This window comes from Thamnophis sirtalis, unplaced genomic scaffold (assembly GCF_051295495.1).
Source record: "Thamnophis sirtalis isolate CommonGarterSnake01/CBP01778 unplaced genomic scaffold, rThaSir2_p1.2 scaffold_11, whole genome shotgun sequence".
NCBI lineage: Eukaryota > Metazoa > Chordata > Lepidosauria > Squamata > Natricidae > Thamnophis > Thamnophis sirtalis.
In genome coordinates, this window is record NW_028261391.1 from 60,895,060 (window position 1) to 60,912,341 (window position 17,282).

The window sequence follows — 17,282 nt, forward strand, 5'->3', positions numbered from 1 at the left end:
TTTGCTTCAGTTCTGGGCTGGACTGAAGAATTTTCTGTGCAATTAGTAAAGTTCCAAGGTAACTCTTAGTTTGTTTGCAAAATTTATATATTGCTGATAGTAAAATAGCACCAGCATCGCTGTATATATATATTTTATCTCATATGTTTGTTTGGTTTTTTTATTTTATATGTTCTGTTTTGTAGCTCTACTCTGTAGGTTTTATTTAGTACGTTTTATTTAATCTGGGTCATTGATCTGTGATAAACAGTTTCATATGATTTGAAAAAAACTGGGATTTATAATATGTTGCCCTTTCATTTTTTTAAAAAAAAACATTGCTATTTGTAGTAGACATTTGTGCCATGGATAATAATTTGTCTAGCGGTAACTAGATGAATCTGACAGAAACTAACTCAAAACTAACTCAAAAACTATTACTCTACAATTTAGCAAGCAGAATCAATCTTCTGTTTTTAGTTTTTAATATCAAATAATGTATCCGCCCAGTCAGGTTTTATTGTCATGCCTTGATTTTGAAAACCAATTCACCTCCAGTTTACATTTTCACTAAGGATACAATGCAATTATCTGTTCCATGAGCCGTGCTTCCTTTTTCTGTTTCTCTTTCTCCCTCTCTTGTCTCTTGATGAAAAACTTAATAAGTATCAACCTGACAATGTTCCTATCACTTGTCAGCCTCACCAATAGCTGCCATTGTACTCTTGCCTCTTACAGGGGAGATAGCCAGGGCCGGATTTAGATGAAAAGAGGCCATAGGCTATTCCACTTATGAGGCCCTTTCACCTCCCATTTTTAAGTTTCTTAATTACATGAGAGACAATAAACTACATCATTACTGTGATATATATCAATATATATCAATATATATAGCTGGCCTCCCGACGGAGGGCGGCTCTGCTCTGTGACAAAGGCAGCGAGGCCGGCCGCCTCCCCTGCTGCGCTCAGCTGCCCGGCTTGGCCCTCTCGCCCTCACCTGCCTGGCTGCTGGTGGGTTCCACGTCGACGGGGCGGCTACTGGGAATGGCCGCTCCTCTCGCCCGACCGCCGGTGCCAGGAACGTGGGCGGGCTCCCCAACTACCGTGGCGCTGGAACGATCTTAACCAATACATTTTTATGTTTGTTTATTAGTCATATGCGTAGACTTTTTCCTTATTTTCGGTTCAGTGTTTTAGTGTTCACTGTTTTTAGAATAGTGTAATTTTAATTTTGCTAACAATTTGAATGTAGGCCCCTCTTGATCTTGAGGCCCTAGGCTGAAGCCTAGTTAGCCTATAGGAAAATCCGGCCCTGGAGATAGCAGTGAATTACTTAATACTTTATTTACCTCAACAGCTATTAGAAAGCAGTTGATACATAATGTTCTGCAATGCCTAAGCATGGGATACTGTACCAAGTGAATGTGTATGTTGGTTTATCTCTGCCATTGGCAAATTAATGTAATTTTTAGTGCAGTATAAGAAAAAAAAAGGGCCTTTAAGGAGAACAAATAGCTTTGGTCCTTCGTATGGTGCAGATTAGTTAATGGGCCACGCTTTGTACTTTTAATGAAGCGGCAGACTAAATAATTAGGAGACCACTGATTTTTCCTGGAAATTGGACATTCACCTTTACTGAAGGTGGACACTTACTTCAGTAGCATAAATATATTTAATCATAATTGAATCCCATTCTTCATTATTCTATTGGATTTATTTATTTAATCACCATGAATAATATAAGCACAAAAGTAATAACATATTAAATCACAGGGTTCAATTTATCCTCGGAAAATGTACAATTTTCTTATATTACAGATCCTAATATTTTGAACAATAACATACCCAAATAAATTAATGTCATTTTTTTTTGTCAAAATGTCAAAAGCTTAAATCAATTTGCACTATTTCCCCATTTTTAAGAAAGGGCCCTGATTGTAACAAATGATTTCAGAGATCACTTGTTTGTGTCCCAATTAGTGCGAGCTGCACTGGCTGCCTATTGGTCTTCGGATACGCTTCAAGATGCTAGTCATCGCTTATAAAGTCCTTCATGGTATTGGACCTGGGTACTTGAGCGACCGCCTTCTGCCAATTACCTCCCATAGACCCATCAGATCCCACAGATTAGGCCTCCCCCAAATTCCATCTACTGGCCAATGCCGATTGGCCACCACCCGGATGAGGGCCTTCTCTGTGGCTGCTCCGGCCCTCTGGAACGAGCTCCCCGTGGAGATTCGGACCCTCACCACCCTTCAGGCTTTCCGCAAAGCCCTTAAAACCTGGTTGTTCCGACAGGCCTGGGGCTGACGGATTCCCCGCCCCCGCTCAAATTGTGTGGTTGTTGAGTGTTTTTAAATTGTTTGTAGTTGTTTGTCCATTGTTCCTCTTGTTTGTATTCCCACCCCCCTATTTTGGTTTGTGAGCTGCCCTGAGTCCCTCTGGGAATAGGGCGGCATAGAAATCCAATAAATCAAATCAAATCAATTAGGAATGAAGGAAAAAGGCATTCAGTTTGGATTTAATTCAGATTTACCCATTTCATATTTACTGCATGTGTATGTGTGTGCACACAGTACAGAAGTTACAATGGAATTAAAATATACCAACAGCTAAATATATGTTTATATATGAATAGTAGTGAAGAGGATGATTAGAAATAAATAATAATAATAACATTTACTTAAATAACTTCTATATAAAGAAAGAAATCTTCAATAAGAGCTGAAAGCTATGAGAACAGACAGTTCAATGAGAATTGGGAATATATATTCCCAGCCTGGAGTCTTTCATACTCCTCTCTATGACCTTTTTAAAAAACTAAACATTGTTTGCTCAATATATACAATCTGGAAACAATCTTGTTCAATCTTCTCCATAAGTTGACAAATGATAACAAACCGGTGTGATGTGCTTGATGTTCAATCCTTTTTAGATTTGCCCACATCCTTCTGTCAGCCTAGAATTTTTTCTTTCTCTCCTCCTCACAAAAAATTATTTTACAAAAATTATTTCAAAGAATCATTACTTTGTCTGCCTACTTTGTAAAATGCCTCTGATCTGGAAGCTGACATCAATCATTGTGATGTCTGCCCTCTGCACTCCATTATATAACAAAGGCAGCTCCTGTCAGAGATGTTGACAGAATGCAAACTCTTGTTCTTGGTCCCTTCTCATTTGCCTTCCTTCTGTTTCTTTCAAGGAGAGATTTGTTTTATCTTCCTGAGATAATGGAGACATTCACAAATGATGTGTTCCCCCGAAGAAAACCTGCATCCGGTTGTCTATACAAAGTAAAGCTACTGTAGTAGTTCTGTGCAGACGCACGTTTGGGCAGGTGGCATAATAAATAAAAATAGTGTCAGAGAAGAATTGACATGCTACACTTGTTGGCAGTGTTGACCAATGGGAACCAGTGCTGAGATAAAGAATTGAATTGAATTGAATTTTATTATTTGTATGCCGCCCTTCTCCGGGAGGGACTCAGGGCGGCGAACAACTCAAAAGGGGAAAAGGGGAACATAGAACAGAATACAAGTAATTAAAATAGCCAAGAATCACACAACCATACAAGTCGAGAGGGGAGGGGAACTCATCAACCCCAGGCCTCCCGGCAAAGCCAGGTTTTGACGGCTTTTCGGACGGCCTGGAGAGAGGTGCGGGTCCAAATCCCTGCGGGGAGTTCGTTCCAGAGGGCCGGAGCTGCCACAGAGAAGGCCCTCCCCCGGGTAGTAGCCAGGTGGCATTGGCTGGTAGACGGAACCCGGAGGAGGCCAACCCTGTGTGATCTAATGGGTCTTTGGGAGGTAATTGGCAGCAGGCGGTCTCTCAAGTACCCAAGCATGTTAGGAATGTAAAGTTTAGTATATCTTAACATATCTTAACATATTAAATATTTAGTAGTCAATCAGTCCATCAAACTATTTCGATTAATGACCAGAATAGAACGAAACAATTAACGAATTGTTTAAAAGTAAAAGAGAAGGACCAAATAGGTGATAGTCTGTAGTACAGAGCTTTATTTTCATTATTGTTGTCAGAATATTATCTGTCTAAAATTAATCGGTATGTTATTTATCTCCAACTAGTTTTAGCGTAAAATGAAAAGTTTAAGTTAGAAGTAAGTTAAAACAAAATAAAATAAAGTGACATCTATCTACATATACTTATTTAGTATTGTTCAAACATTAGTACTGCGTAAATATAAATTTAGTATAGGAAGTTTAATTTTTATTCTAGTAGTAGCTTCAGTCTAATAAGTCAGAGAACACATTGAAGGTGAGAAGATAGGAGGACAACAGGCTTCGGAATAGCATTATTAATCCCACAAGGAATCCTTTTCCTGATCAGATGTTCCAGTGTTTAGAGTTTAGAGTTTTATTTCATTTGTATGCCGCCCTTTTCCCTAAGGGGACTCAGGGCGGCTCACAACTCAAAAAGGGAACTCAAAAAGGGAAGGGGGGGGATACAAACAGTTTAACAAGAACACAAAACTATACATAGTTAAAAAGCACAACAATCATACCATTCGAGATAGGGGCAGCGAATCTTTAGCCCCAGGCCTGTCGGAACAGCCAGGTTTTAAGGGCTTTGCGGAAGGCCTGGAGGGTGGTGAGGGTTTGAATCTCCACGGTGAGCTCGTTCCAGAGGGTTGAAGCAGCCACAGAGAAGGCTCTCCTCCGGGTAGTCGCCAGTCGACACTGGCCGGCGGATGGAATTCGGAGGAGGCCTAATCTGTGGGATCTAATTGGTCTAGTGGAGGTAATGGTGTGTAGGAAGTGGAAAAGTAGTGCGGAAACAAGGCTTATTTTGTAGAGAAAGAATTTCCCAATCTTTATTGCATAGTGCTACATTTAAAGAGCATATTAAGACACATACTGACACACTTACATTTCTAGTGAATGGCAATTAAACTAAGTGGATTTAATAAATAATGCACTATTAACGAGGCATTTTCACAATATAGACCTAAACAATGGGGAGCATTTACATTGGGTTTTTTTTTTAAAAAAAAATCTCTGGCTAACACTTCATGCATTCACTGTAGGAGTAAACAACCCTATTCTGGATAGCTGCATGACTGGGAAAATCAATATTATAATAAATATTTTATAAGAAAGACTTGGCTTGGGGGAAAAATATATTAGTTTCATAGCTACAAGTCACAGCAGTGTTCTCTCAGTAGGTATTTTGTGCAGAGTAGAAGTTCCACGTACTGTAGCTTCTTAGAGAAAGAATCCCCCTTCTGTTATACTACAAATAGTATCCATTAATAGTTATATGATTACCTGTTGATTAGCCTTTAATGTGGCAAGATTTTTTGTTGCCCCAGTCTGATCATATGCATACTTTATAATTTTATCAATTTCCACAAACTCTAGCAGCAACGGTTAATAATGAGAAGATGGATATATTATATTTATAAAAAATTTTATTTTTATTTTTATTACATAGACAACATATGGTTTATGGTTTATGGTTTAATTTATTTGTATGCCGCCCTTTTCCCTAAGGGGACTCAGGGCGGCTCACAACTCAAAAGGGAGGGGAAATACAAACAGAATTACAAAAAACATAAAAAGCCATACATAGTTAAAAAACACAACAATCATACCATTCGAAGTGGGGCAGCGAGTCTTAGCCCCAGGCCTGTCGGAACAGCCAGGTTTTAAGGGCTGTGCGGAAGGCCTGGAGGGTGGTGAGGGTACGAATCTCCATGGGGAGTTCGTTCCAGAGGATTGGAGCAGCCACAGAGAAGGCCCTCCTCCGGGTAGTCGCCAGTCGACACTGGCCGGCTGATGGAATTCGGAGGAGGCCTAGTCTGTGGGATCTAATTGGTCTAGTGGAGGTAATTGGCAGTAGGCGGTCTCTCAAGTACCCAGATCCAATACCATGAAGGGCTTTGTAGGTGACGACTAGCACCTTGAAGCGTACCCGGAGACCAACAGGCAGCCAGTGCAGCTCGCGGAGGATAGGTGTTACGTGGGTGAACCGAGGCGCACCCACGATCGCTCACGCGGCCGCATTCTGGACAAGCTGAAGTCGCCGAATACTCTTCAAGGGCAGCCCCATGTAGAGCACATTGCAGTAATCCATATACACACAACAATAGAAAAAGAAAAGCAAAAAACAAACAAAAAACAAGCCCATCATCACATACAGTATGTCGTTTGGTTACAGGTCTTTTAACATTTATCATTCTTATACATTCATTGTTTCATTTAATAGATTATAATTTAATATCGTTTCTTATTCCCCTACCTGTGGCAGTCCATCCCAACTATGTTTCCCCCCCACATACACAACCCTCTATATAACTCTCTGTTATATATTTAATAGACACAACAATAAAATAAAATTAAAAAGAAAGAAAGAAAAAGAAAAACACACAAAAAGAAAAGAAAAACCATCATCACATGCAACATGTCGTTTGGTTACAAGTGTTTTAACATCCATATCCTCGAATAATATTTACCGTCTCAAATTTTTCATCTAGTAAAATTAAAAACCTCATTTTCATTCTACAATCTATATTCAGTTGACATTAGTATTATTTTTTTCAGAAAATATACTTATGTTCATTATTGTCCTTGTATTTCATACCTTCAAACAGGATATATTATATTGATTGCTGGACATGGACTTAACTTTCACGAGAGGAATGCATGATTAGATGTTAACATATGCTTCACTTCTAGTCTTCATGAACTAAAGTGCCTTGCCTGTTAAGATTAAACAAATCACAATAACTCTTTCTGAATAATTTACGAAGCACTTATGCAGGAAGTAGCTGTGTTCTGAGGAAATCACACCTGTTGTGATAGACAGCTTGCATTCCAAAAACCTCCTTTTGTGACTTCTAGAAGTACTTTGATCAGGGATCCTGAATATTATTTTGGCAGACTAAAGTTGGCAGACTTTAAAAAAAAATATCCCAAAGTGAGAAGAAAAGTAGATAAATGGTATCAACATGCCATGACTAAATACTGTAAATTACATAATAGCATCAGAGGGCAGAAGAGCCGAGGTGGCGCAGTGGTTAAATGCAGCACTGCAGGCTACTTCAGCTGACTGCAGTTCTGCAGTTCGGCTGTTCAAATCTCACCGGCTCAGGGTTGACTCAGCCTTCCATCCTTCCGAGGTGGGTAAAATGAGGACCCGGATTGTGGTTGGGGGCAATATGCTGACTCTGTAAACCGCTTAGAGAGGGTTGAAAGCCCTATGAAGCGGTATATAAGTCTAACTGCTATTGCTATTGCTATTGTAAGTACATAAACGTGTCATTTACTGTATATTATGATGTCACTATTATAGCTGTAGTGGCATGGTGGTTAGAATGCAGTATTGCAAGCTAATTCTGATCACTATTAGGAGTTTAATCCTGAATGACTCAAGGTTGACTTAGCCTTCCATCCTTTGAGGCCAGTAAAGTGAGGACTCAGATAGTTGGGGGCAATATGCTGAATCTGTAAACCGGTTAGGTTTTTTTGTAGGTTTTATTGACATTTGTAGGCCGCCCTTTTCCCTGAGGGGACTCAGGGCGGCTCACAGAAAACCAAGGGAGGGGGAATACAACATTAAGACGACAACATATAATAAAATCAACACCATGCATTCAGTATTCGGGCGGGGTAACGGTCCTTATCCCCAGGCCTGACGGGCGAGCCAGTTCTTCAAGGCTGTGCGGAAGGCTTGGACGGTGGAGAGGGTACGAATCTCCACGGGGAGCTCGTTCCAAAGGGTCGGGGCGACTGCTGAAAAGGCCCTCCTCCTTGTAGTTGCCAGCCGACACTGGCTGGCCGATGGAATGCGGAGGAGGCCCAGTCTATGCGATCTTATAGGTCGTAGGGAGGTAATCGGCAGAAGGCGGTCTCTCAAGTATCCAGATCCACTGCCATGTAGGGCTTTATGGGTGAGTAAAAGCACCTTGAAGCGCATCCGGAGATCGACAGGTAGCCAGCGCAGCTCGCGGAGGATAGGTGTTATGCGGGTGAATCGGGGTGCACCCGCGATCACTCGCGCGGCCGCGTTCTGCACTAACTGAAGTCGCCGGATGCTCCTCAAGGGCAGCCCCATGTAGAGCACATTGCAGTATTCCAGCCTAGAGAGCACAAGGGCCCGAGTGACTGTTGTGAGTGCCTCCCGGTTCAGGTAGGGTCGCAACTGGCGCACCAGGCGTACCTGGGCGAATGCCCCCCTGGTCACAGCCGTTAAATGGTGGTCGAATGACAGCTGTGGATCCAGGAGGACTCCCAAGTTGCGGACCCTCTCTGAGGGGTGTAAAATTTGACCCCCCAGCCTGAGTGTTGGAATATTGGCCAAATCTTTGTGTTGTGTTCCCTCCCAAATCTTTGGGAGGGAAACACAACAGCCACTCGGTCTTTTCTGGGTTGAGCACAAGCTTGTTAACCCTCATCCAGTCCATAACGGCTTCAAGACCCCGGCCCATCACGTCAACCGCTTCATTGATTTGGCACGGGGCGGACAGATACAGTTGAGTATCGTCCGCATATTGAGAGGACTGTGAAGCAATTTGTAAATTTAAGTGCTGTTGCTATACTTCACCATTCTCCTGTAACCACTCTATCACCACCTCTATTCAGGAAAATCCTGGCTCTGTGAATCACTCCATGCTAGTAAAAAAATTAAATAGGATTACTTCGCCATCAAAAAGTTCTGTGTCCCTGGGTGGACTCACCAACTTCTGCAAAGAGATGCAAGAACATTGTTCCACATGCCATTTAGATAAGGATAAATCTCTGTAGGAGCCAGAATCTGGTGTGCATAGGGCTTTCACAGTTTCTTACTTTGCAAGCTTCAGGTGGACAGATTCAGATCAGGACTTTTGACAACATGCTTATGTGTCTGTGCATCTTTTTCACTGAATTGCTACTTTAGTTACCCATTAGTCTCCGGATCCGCTTCAAGGCGCTGGTTGTTACCTATAAAGCGCTTCATGGCATCGGACCTGGCTACCTGAGAGACCGCCTCCTGCCGATCACCTCCTATAGACCGATTCGATCACACAAGTTAGGTCTCCTCTGGATTCCATCTGCCAGCCAATGTCGGCTGGCGACTCCCCGGGGGAGAGCCTCTCTGTTGCAGCGCCAGCCCTCGGGAACGATCTCCCCGTGGAGATCCGGACCCTTACTACCCTCCCGGCCTTCCGCAAAGCTGTTAAGTCCTGGCTGCTCCAGCAGGCCGGGGGGCTCTCGAAATATCCAGCCCCCCGGAGATTGTGACTGTTGTATATTTTAATGTTGTTTGTGTATTATCCCCCCTCCCTTGTTTTATTGTAAGCCGCCCGGAGTCCTTCGGGAGTGGGCGGCATACAAATCAATAAAACTATAACTATAACTATAACTAGATGCTCTAAAGTCAAAAAGTAAGGAACAATGAGTTATGTCAGCCCTCCAGAAAAAAAATTGCTTCCTTGCATCAATTGTATTTGTCTTATCCTCCAAATGCAGATCATCTAGCCTCACACCTAAAAACTAAATATATATAATTCAGAATTGTGGGTTAACACGATGAGTTATTTTAAACATTGGTCTATGAAATAATCTACAGTGGACTTTTTGTCATAACACCAAGATAGAAATTATGGTTTGCAAATTACAGTGGCTGGCTTTACATAACAGGCTAAGGCCAGTCAGTCAAACTTCTTTGCAGGTCATAGACTCAAGCCTAATTAAAGAAGAAAACAGTACAGCTTGTAATATAAATTATGGTGTAACATGCACAAGGAAAAGACTTGAGGTCATGAATAGCCTACTTTGCTGTCAACAGGATAAACATTCTGCAGGCTACAAATATAAACGTTGCAATAATCAGAGTTATCTTGGGATTGTTATCTTCCAAAAGAAGCCTCACATAGAATTCTTCATTCTGACCTGGAAGTGGGCTAAAGAAGAGATCTTCTTTATCACGTAATAAGTTACTAAATCATAACTTTGGTGATTCCGTACTCTCAGGACAATTTTTTGCAGGAATTTGCACCCCAATATCACTGATATTTAACCCCAATACTGTAAGGACTTCAGAAGTTTGTTATTTGTAAGTTGTAACACTGATTTAAAATTAAATCAGCTATGCCGCAAACAGGCTAAGGCAAAAACAACTGAAACCAGGTCAATATTCTTGGGCTGAGACTGAAAAGATTAAGCCTTCATCCTTCCCATTAAATATTTTAAGAAATAAATACTTGGTCAACTCAACATATGGTGTAGAAATGAACGGTATCCTTCCCACTCTAGATCTTATCTTCCCAGGTTTTCTTAAAATTTATTCCAGGGAGGGAGAGAGAAAAAAAAGCTACCCAAGTAAAGTACTAAGATTCCTGAGCCAAGACCACCTTGTTAGTTTTAACTTAATATTAATAAACTTCAGCCTATTTTGTTTCATATTCCTTTCCACAAGAGAGTTCCCCCCCTAAACATTGAAGTCTAATACAAAAGGACTTATATGTCCCATGGATCAGCTAATTTGTGTTCCCTTCGTATTATCTTTTGTGTTTGTTGAAAGCGGGAGAAAAAGAAGCACATCTTGTACTTTATAAAACCTCCAGAGAGGACATTTTTTTCGGAAAAGTTAAAGCTCAAGGAAGGTCTGTACTTATAATTGACTTCCTTGAAGTGCAGCATGGGGACATTCATAATTATCTTTTAAAAAACGAAATGATTTATTCATTCTCTTTCCTTCCAAAAGCCAATTTAGTTTATTAGAATGACTTTTAAATCACTTTTCTCATCATTTCAGGATGCATCTCGGAATTTGTCCTTCGGGCATATGCTCTTGACGTGGTGATCACACACACACTCTTGCACACATCAGAACATTCCAGTTTCTTCTTCCAGAAAAAGGAAGAATATATTTTTATTCTATTATCATTGACGCTGAGCTATTGCTGAAAGCAACAACACACTGTATTGTTTCTAAAAAGGCCAGAAAAATTCTTAATCTGGGGGTAAAAAAACACCTTCTTGGCTTTTTATGAATTACTATACATGAATAAGTGAATGGGAAATGGCTATGACCTCTGCTATAAGAGAATAAACAAATAAACAAGCTCATGAACACTTTTGCACATTAGAAGAAATATTCTATAAGTCTGACATAACAGGTTCAGGATCTGTGAATAATGTAAAGATGCCTGAATTCTTCTTTTGTTTTGTTCTTCCCAATATTATTTTATGTGTGTTTAATAAACAACTCCAGATCGATTGGAGACGCTTTGTAGATTTTGATGTCTGCTTTCTAATATTAACAGTTTTAAACACAAAGGTGTTTAATAAGATAAAATCTCCCCTGAATTGAGTTCAACTCTTGGTAACAACAGGAACACATCTCTATTGTTGATTTCTTGGCAGAAATCAGCAAGTAAATTACACCAGAAGTAATTTGCCACTGCTTTCTTCCTTCTCCCCACTTTCATTCCAGTCTGCAGTCTTTCAACTTAGTAACTGGATGCATTCTTTCTTAAGCTTTTTTGTGTAATCAGCCCAGAACATTTCTCCCTAATGTTGTTGTTTAATATTTCCTGCAAAAATTAAGAATGCCAATGGTGTCTTATTATTATGGCCATCCATAGTCTGGAAGAATCTATTGAGGATTTTTATGTCTAACCCCCCCCCCCCCCCTGCCCCACATGCATTTATTTTTACATTCATATGTTGTAGACTTTTTTCAACAACCATTTTGGTTGGTAGAATTGATCAGAACAAAGATGACTAGCCACAATTATTTTAGCCATCTCATATAGAATGATACCAGGTTGTAAAAAGACCCAAACTAGATCTGCCAATTCTTTTTCTCTGTCAGATGCCGCTGGGTGAGATCATACACCGGCACGGGATTAAGTACCACCAATATGCGGACGATACGCAGTTGTATCTGTCCGCCCCGTGCCAACTCAGTGAAGCAGTAGAAATGATGTGCCAGTGCCTGGAGGCTGTCAGGGTCTGGATGGGTATGAACAAGCTTGCACTCAATCCCGACAAGACCGAGTGGCTATTGATGTTCCCTCCCAAAGATTGGCCAAGAATTCCATCTCTCAGGCTGGGGGGTGAAATTATATGCCCCTCAGAGAGGGTTCGCAATTTGGGAATCCTCCTGGATCCGCAGCTGACTTTAGAACACCATTTGTCGGCTGTGACCAGGGGGACCTTTGCCCCCAGGTTCGCCTGGTGCACCAATTGCGACCCTACCTGGATCGATTGGCCCTTCAGATAGTCACTCACGCCCTTGTGACCTCAAGACTGGATTACTGTAACACGCTCTACGTGGGGCTGCCCTTGAAGAGTGTTCGAAGACTTCAGCTAGTCCAGAACGCAGCCGCGCAAGCAATCGTGGGTACACCCAGGTACACCCACGTTACACCTATCCTCCGCGAGCTGCACTGGCTACCCATTAGTCTCCGGACTCGCTTCAAGGTGCTAGTCGTTACTTATAAAGCCCTACATGGCATCGGACCTGGATACCTGAGAGACCGCCTCCTGCCAATTACCTCCCATAGACCGATCAGATTGCACAGACTAGGCCTCCTCCGGATCCCATCTCTCAGCCAATGTCGGCTGGCGACTCCCCGGGGGAGAGCCTTCTCTGTTGCAGCTCCAGCCCTCTGGAACGAGCTCCCCGTGGAGATCCGGACCCTTACTACTCTCCCGGCCTTCCGCAAAGCCACTAAGATCTGGCTGCTCCAGCAGGCTGGGGGGCTGTTGAAATAGCCAGCCCCACGGTAACTATGAATGTTGTGTATTTTAAATTGTTGTTTGTCTACTTGTCTATTTATCCCCTTCCCTTGTTCATTGTAAGCCGCCCGGAGTCCTTTGGGAGTGGGCGGCATACAAGACCAATAAAATACAAAAATACAAATACAAATACCTGTTGATGCTTTACAAAAGGAAACATAAATCTAGAAATGCTTTGCAGTTTTATCTATGTAGGAAAAGGGATGAGTACATCAGAAGTACTTCAGGCTGGTTAACTGCAAGATTTATGTCCTTTGGGCATACCTATGTGTCATTCTCAGGAGAATAGACTTATGTATTGAGGTTTATGCTTCTGACTTGGTTAAAAGGAACAGTGTGAACATTGCTGCTGTTGTTGTTTTTAAAGAACTTCCTGAAATAAACTAAGTTAGAAGCAAGGACTGAATAAATCCATTAACAGTTGGATTTAACAAACAGTTTGTTATTATAGTACAAATTTTCTTTGGCTGAATAATATGCTTCACAAGATGTTACTTGTAACTGCTTCACACAGGGAATTCCATTCAGAGCATCCTTTACGAAAAGTTATTATAAACAAAATATATTTTTAAAATTACAGATCTATATAAATGCTTTAAAGCAGGGGTGGGTTTCTTGCCCCGTTCCAACCGGTTTGGTTGGAACGAGGACTGCGGTGTCCTCGCGCACGCGTGCGGCGTGCGCATGCACGTGCGTGGCGCACGCATGCGTACTAGCGTCTGTGCGATGCTCCAGCTGCTCCTGGAGGATCACGCAGGCGCTGTATGCGTCCTGCGCATGCATGGAAGCGCAGAATTCATCAAAACCGGGTAAGGAGCGAGCGCGCAGGCGTGGGGGGGGGGGCTTCGCCGTTCCCGGAAGTTACTTACCTCCGGGCTCGGCGACCAACCGGATCGCAGGGACTGCCGCGAACCGGTTGAAACCCACCCCTGTTTAAAGTGACCCAAGATTTTGAGATTGAAATCTGAAGCAAGTCTCATGTCCCAGACTATTTCTGGAGAAATATTTCTATTTCTACCAGAAAAGACTTAAGCAACATGGTGCTCATAAATCAGCAGTGTATTAGTAGGCATAGCCCTCGATGCCCTTCAAATACCAACTTTTAAATGAAACTAAAGGTATTATTTCGACTTTGCCTGTTCTCTGGAACAATATTCCCCAAAGGATTTATATGTCTTCCCCTCATCTGTACTGTATGTATTCTGCAAGTCTTTAAAAACTTGGCTTTGCTTTTCCAGGCCTGGGGTTACAATGATTGCTGAATTCCTGTCAGTTTTGGGCATGCTGTATTGTGTTATTCTAGATAGTATCTTTTTATTTTATTGTTTATAAGTTTTAATATGTAAGCTTGATAGATTCATTTGGTTTTGAGCAGTGGTGGGTTTCAAAAATTGTTTGAACCTACTCCGTGGGTGTGGCCTCCTTTGTGGGAGTGGCTTGCCACCCATGTGACCGGATGGGAGTGGCTTGCCGCCCATGTGACCAGATATGAAGATGCCGACGACACTTGTAAGAACCACCTTAAATTACCCCACACACAGCACTGGCATGCATAAGAACATGATGTAAACTTGTTTTTTAAAAGGCATCTTTGGTTTGCGTTAAAACAACTTCAACACACGCAATGTTCTGATTGCACCACAAACGCAGGAGTCATCCTTACCTTTCACAGAGGCACTGAGTTTTATAAATATGAGCATGATAGTGTAGAATAATCATATCCAAGGACCAGTGGTGGGTTTCAAAAAAAATGGAACCTCTTCTGTAGGTGTGGCCTGCTTTCCGGGTCCACTGGTGGAACCTCTTCTAACCGGTTCGGTAGATTTGACGAACCAGTTCTACCGAATAGGTGCAAACTGATAGGAACCCACCTCTGATTTTGAGTGACCTTTAAATGTAATATACAGTGTGGTGTATGTGTGTGAGCGTGGGTGCATGTACATAAACACACGTACAATATTAACTGCCTATTTTCGCTTCCAATTTGAGATCTTTATATGCTGCCATTCCATTGGAAATAGTGTTCTATCTAAGATTAGATCAGCACCAACTCTGTGGGTGTTAATAAAACCTGTCAAAATCTTATTATTTCTGGAAGACTTTGGGGACCCAAAAGTGGGGTTTCCGTCTTGCATGATGTGGGTGGCATTCGGAGTATGCCGCACTTACTGTGGGTGATGGATATTTCAATTTTCTACTGCATGGTTATTATAGAGTTGGGAAATCTTTTCCAAAATAATTATAGACAGACAGTATCTATCTATCTATCTATCTATCTATCTATCTATCTATCTATCTATCTATCTATCTATCTATCTATCATTATCTATATCTATCTATCTATCTATCTATCTATCTATCATTATCTATATCTATCTATCTATCTATCTATCTATCTATCTATCTATCTATCATTATCTATATCTATCTATCTATCTATCTATCTATCTATCTATCTATCTATCTATCTATCTATCTATCATTATCTATATCTATCTATCTATCTATCTATCTATCTTTATCTATATCTATCTATCTATCTATCTATCTATCTCTATCTATCTATCTATCTATCTATCTATCTATCTATCTATCTATCTATCTATCATCTATCTAGTCTATTGTATCTTTCTATCTTCTCTCATCTCTCTCTCTCTCTCATCTATCCATCATTCATCTATCTGTCTGTCTTTCTATATCTATCCCATCCATCTAGCATCCATCCATCTACCTACCTACTTACCTACCTACCCACCCACCCACCCGTCTGTCTGTCTTCTCTCTCTCTCTCTCTTTCTTGCGTGCGTGTGTGCGCGCGCACACACACACACAGACAGACAGACATATAAATAGAAGTTATATTTTTAAAGCACTGACATGGTATAGGGTCTCCTGCTCCAGCAGGGGGTTGGACTAGATGGCCTCCAAGGTCCCTTCCAACCTTATTGCTCTATGTGTATTATAAGCTCCTCCTAGGAATCTGAGCATCTTCTCACAGCCAATGGCCATCTATCTATCTATCTGTCTTAGATATATATTGTACTGGAGTGCATACCATTTAGAGTAATTTGTAACAGAAGTATATTTTTTATCAAAATGCCTTGAGTGCCCACCTATATCTTTCGGGCATGCATAGAAAATCAAATATATACCTCAGCCTATGGCATATTTGGAAGTGCAACCATTAACCCCTAATAATAACTAAAATAAGCTGGAGGGGCAGGGCACATCTGGAAGAAAATGTTAATATCAGTCTGCATTTGGGTAGGTGGCTGCTGTGACATACCACAACTGCTGTGGCAGTAATTCACTAAACATTATTTTCTCTGAAGAATGCTCTTTTGTCTGACATCTGGTCACCAACCCCTGGTGAAAACTTTGTATTCCTCTGCATAGTTACTTGGAATTCGTTTCTATTTGTAGTGTATCTTACAAGGTCCTTGATGAAAGTAATGTAACATATTGGCTGCTGTACAGAGGTCATTAGCCTATAATCTTCTGGAAATGGAAATTGTTGGCTGTTTTAAGGCTAATATTTTAAACGTCTGTGGGCATTCCCAATCATATTTCAGTAATATTTTAGTGAATTCAGCAAACTGTAAATCACAATCAGAAGAAATAATTAGGTTTTACAACTGATTTCTAAATCATGGCTGGTTAACAAATACATTTGCTATGCTAGTTTCCAGGCTATTAACCTATTCTCTGCCTTGCTCCCCCAAAAACATATGTTAGCATAGATAGATAGATAGATAGATAGATAGATAGATAGATAGATAGATAGATAGATAGATAGATAGATAGATAGATAGATAGATAGATAAGAGAGATAGAGAGATAGAGAGATAGAGATAGAGATAGAGATAGATAGAGATATATAGAGATATATAGAGATATATAGATATAGATATAGATATAGATATAGATATAGATATAGATATAGATATAGATATAGATATAGATATAGATATATAGTTGTATTTGTGCTGATAAATAAATAAAGGGAGACTAGTATAGATCTATTTCAAGCTATTTAGCTCTCATCAGCTAGCCATACCTTTACTGGGATTTGAACCTGGGCTATATTACATACTAGGCAGACATCTTAGCCATTAGGCCACAGGCTCTTATCTGTTATCAGCGAAGCCAGGGTGTAATATAGCCCAGGTTCAAATCCCAGTAAGGGTATGGCTAGCTGATGAGAGCTAAATAGCTTGAAATAGATCTATACTAGTCTCCCTTTATTTATTTATCAGCACAAATACAACACAAAATGTAACAAAAAGGCAACAGTAAAAATATTGGGTTTCTGCCTGGATGGTCTCTTGTGACGAGCTGAAGGATAGAGAATGGAAGTAGTGATCTTCCTCCCATATTTGGGCATACCGGGGGTTGTAAAATCTAATATATAGATTTTACTCAAACATTAATTTGCTTGATAATTTAGTGTAGTACCCATATACATATACATATAGATAGATAGATAGATAGATAGATAGATAGATAGATAGATAGATAGATAGATAGATAGGGAGGGAGGGAGGGAGGGAGGGA

The 17,282-nt window shown here is 40.9% G+C and overlaps 1 protein-coding gene across 1 annotated transcript in view; it reads left to right on the top strand.

Moving 5' to 3' along the window:
- The window catches only part of PLPP4 (phospholipid phosphatase 4), a 163,815-nt gene that overhangs the window by 139,827 nt on the left and 6,706 nt on the right, over positions 1–17,282 (top strand). The window lies entirely within an intron of this gene.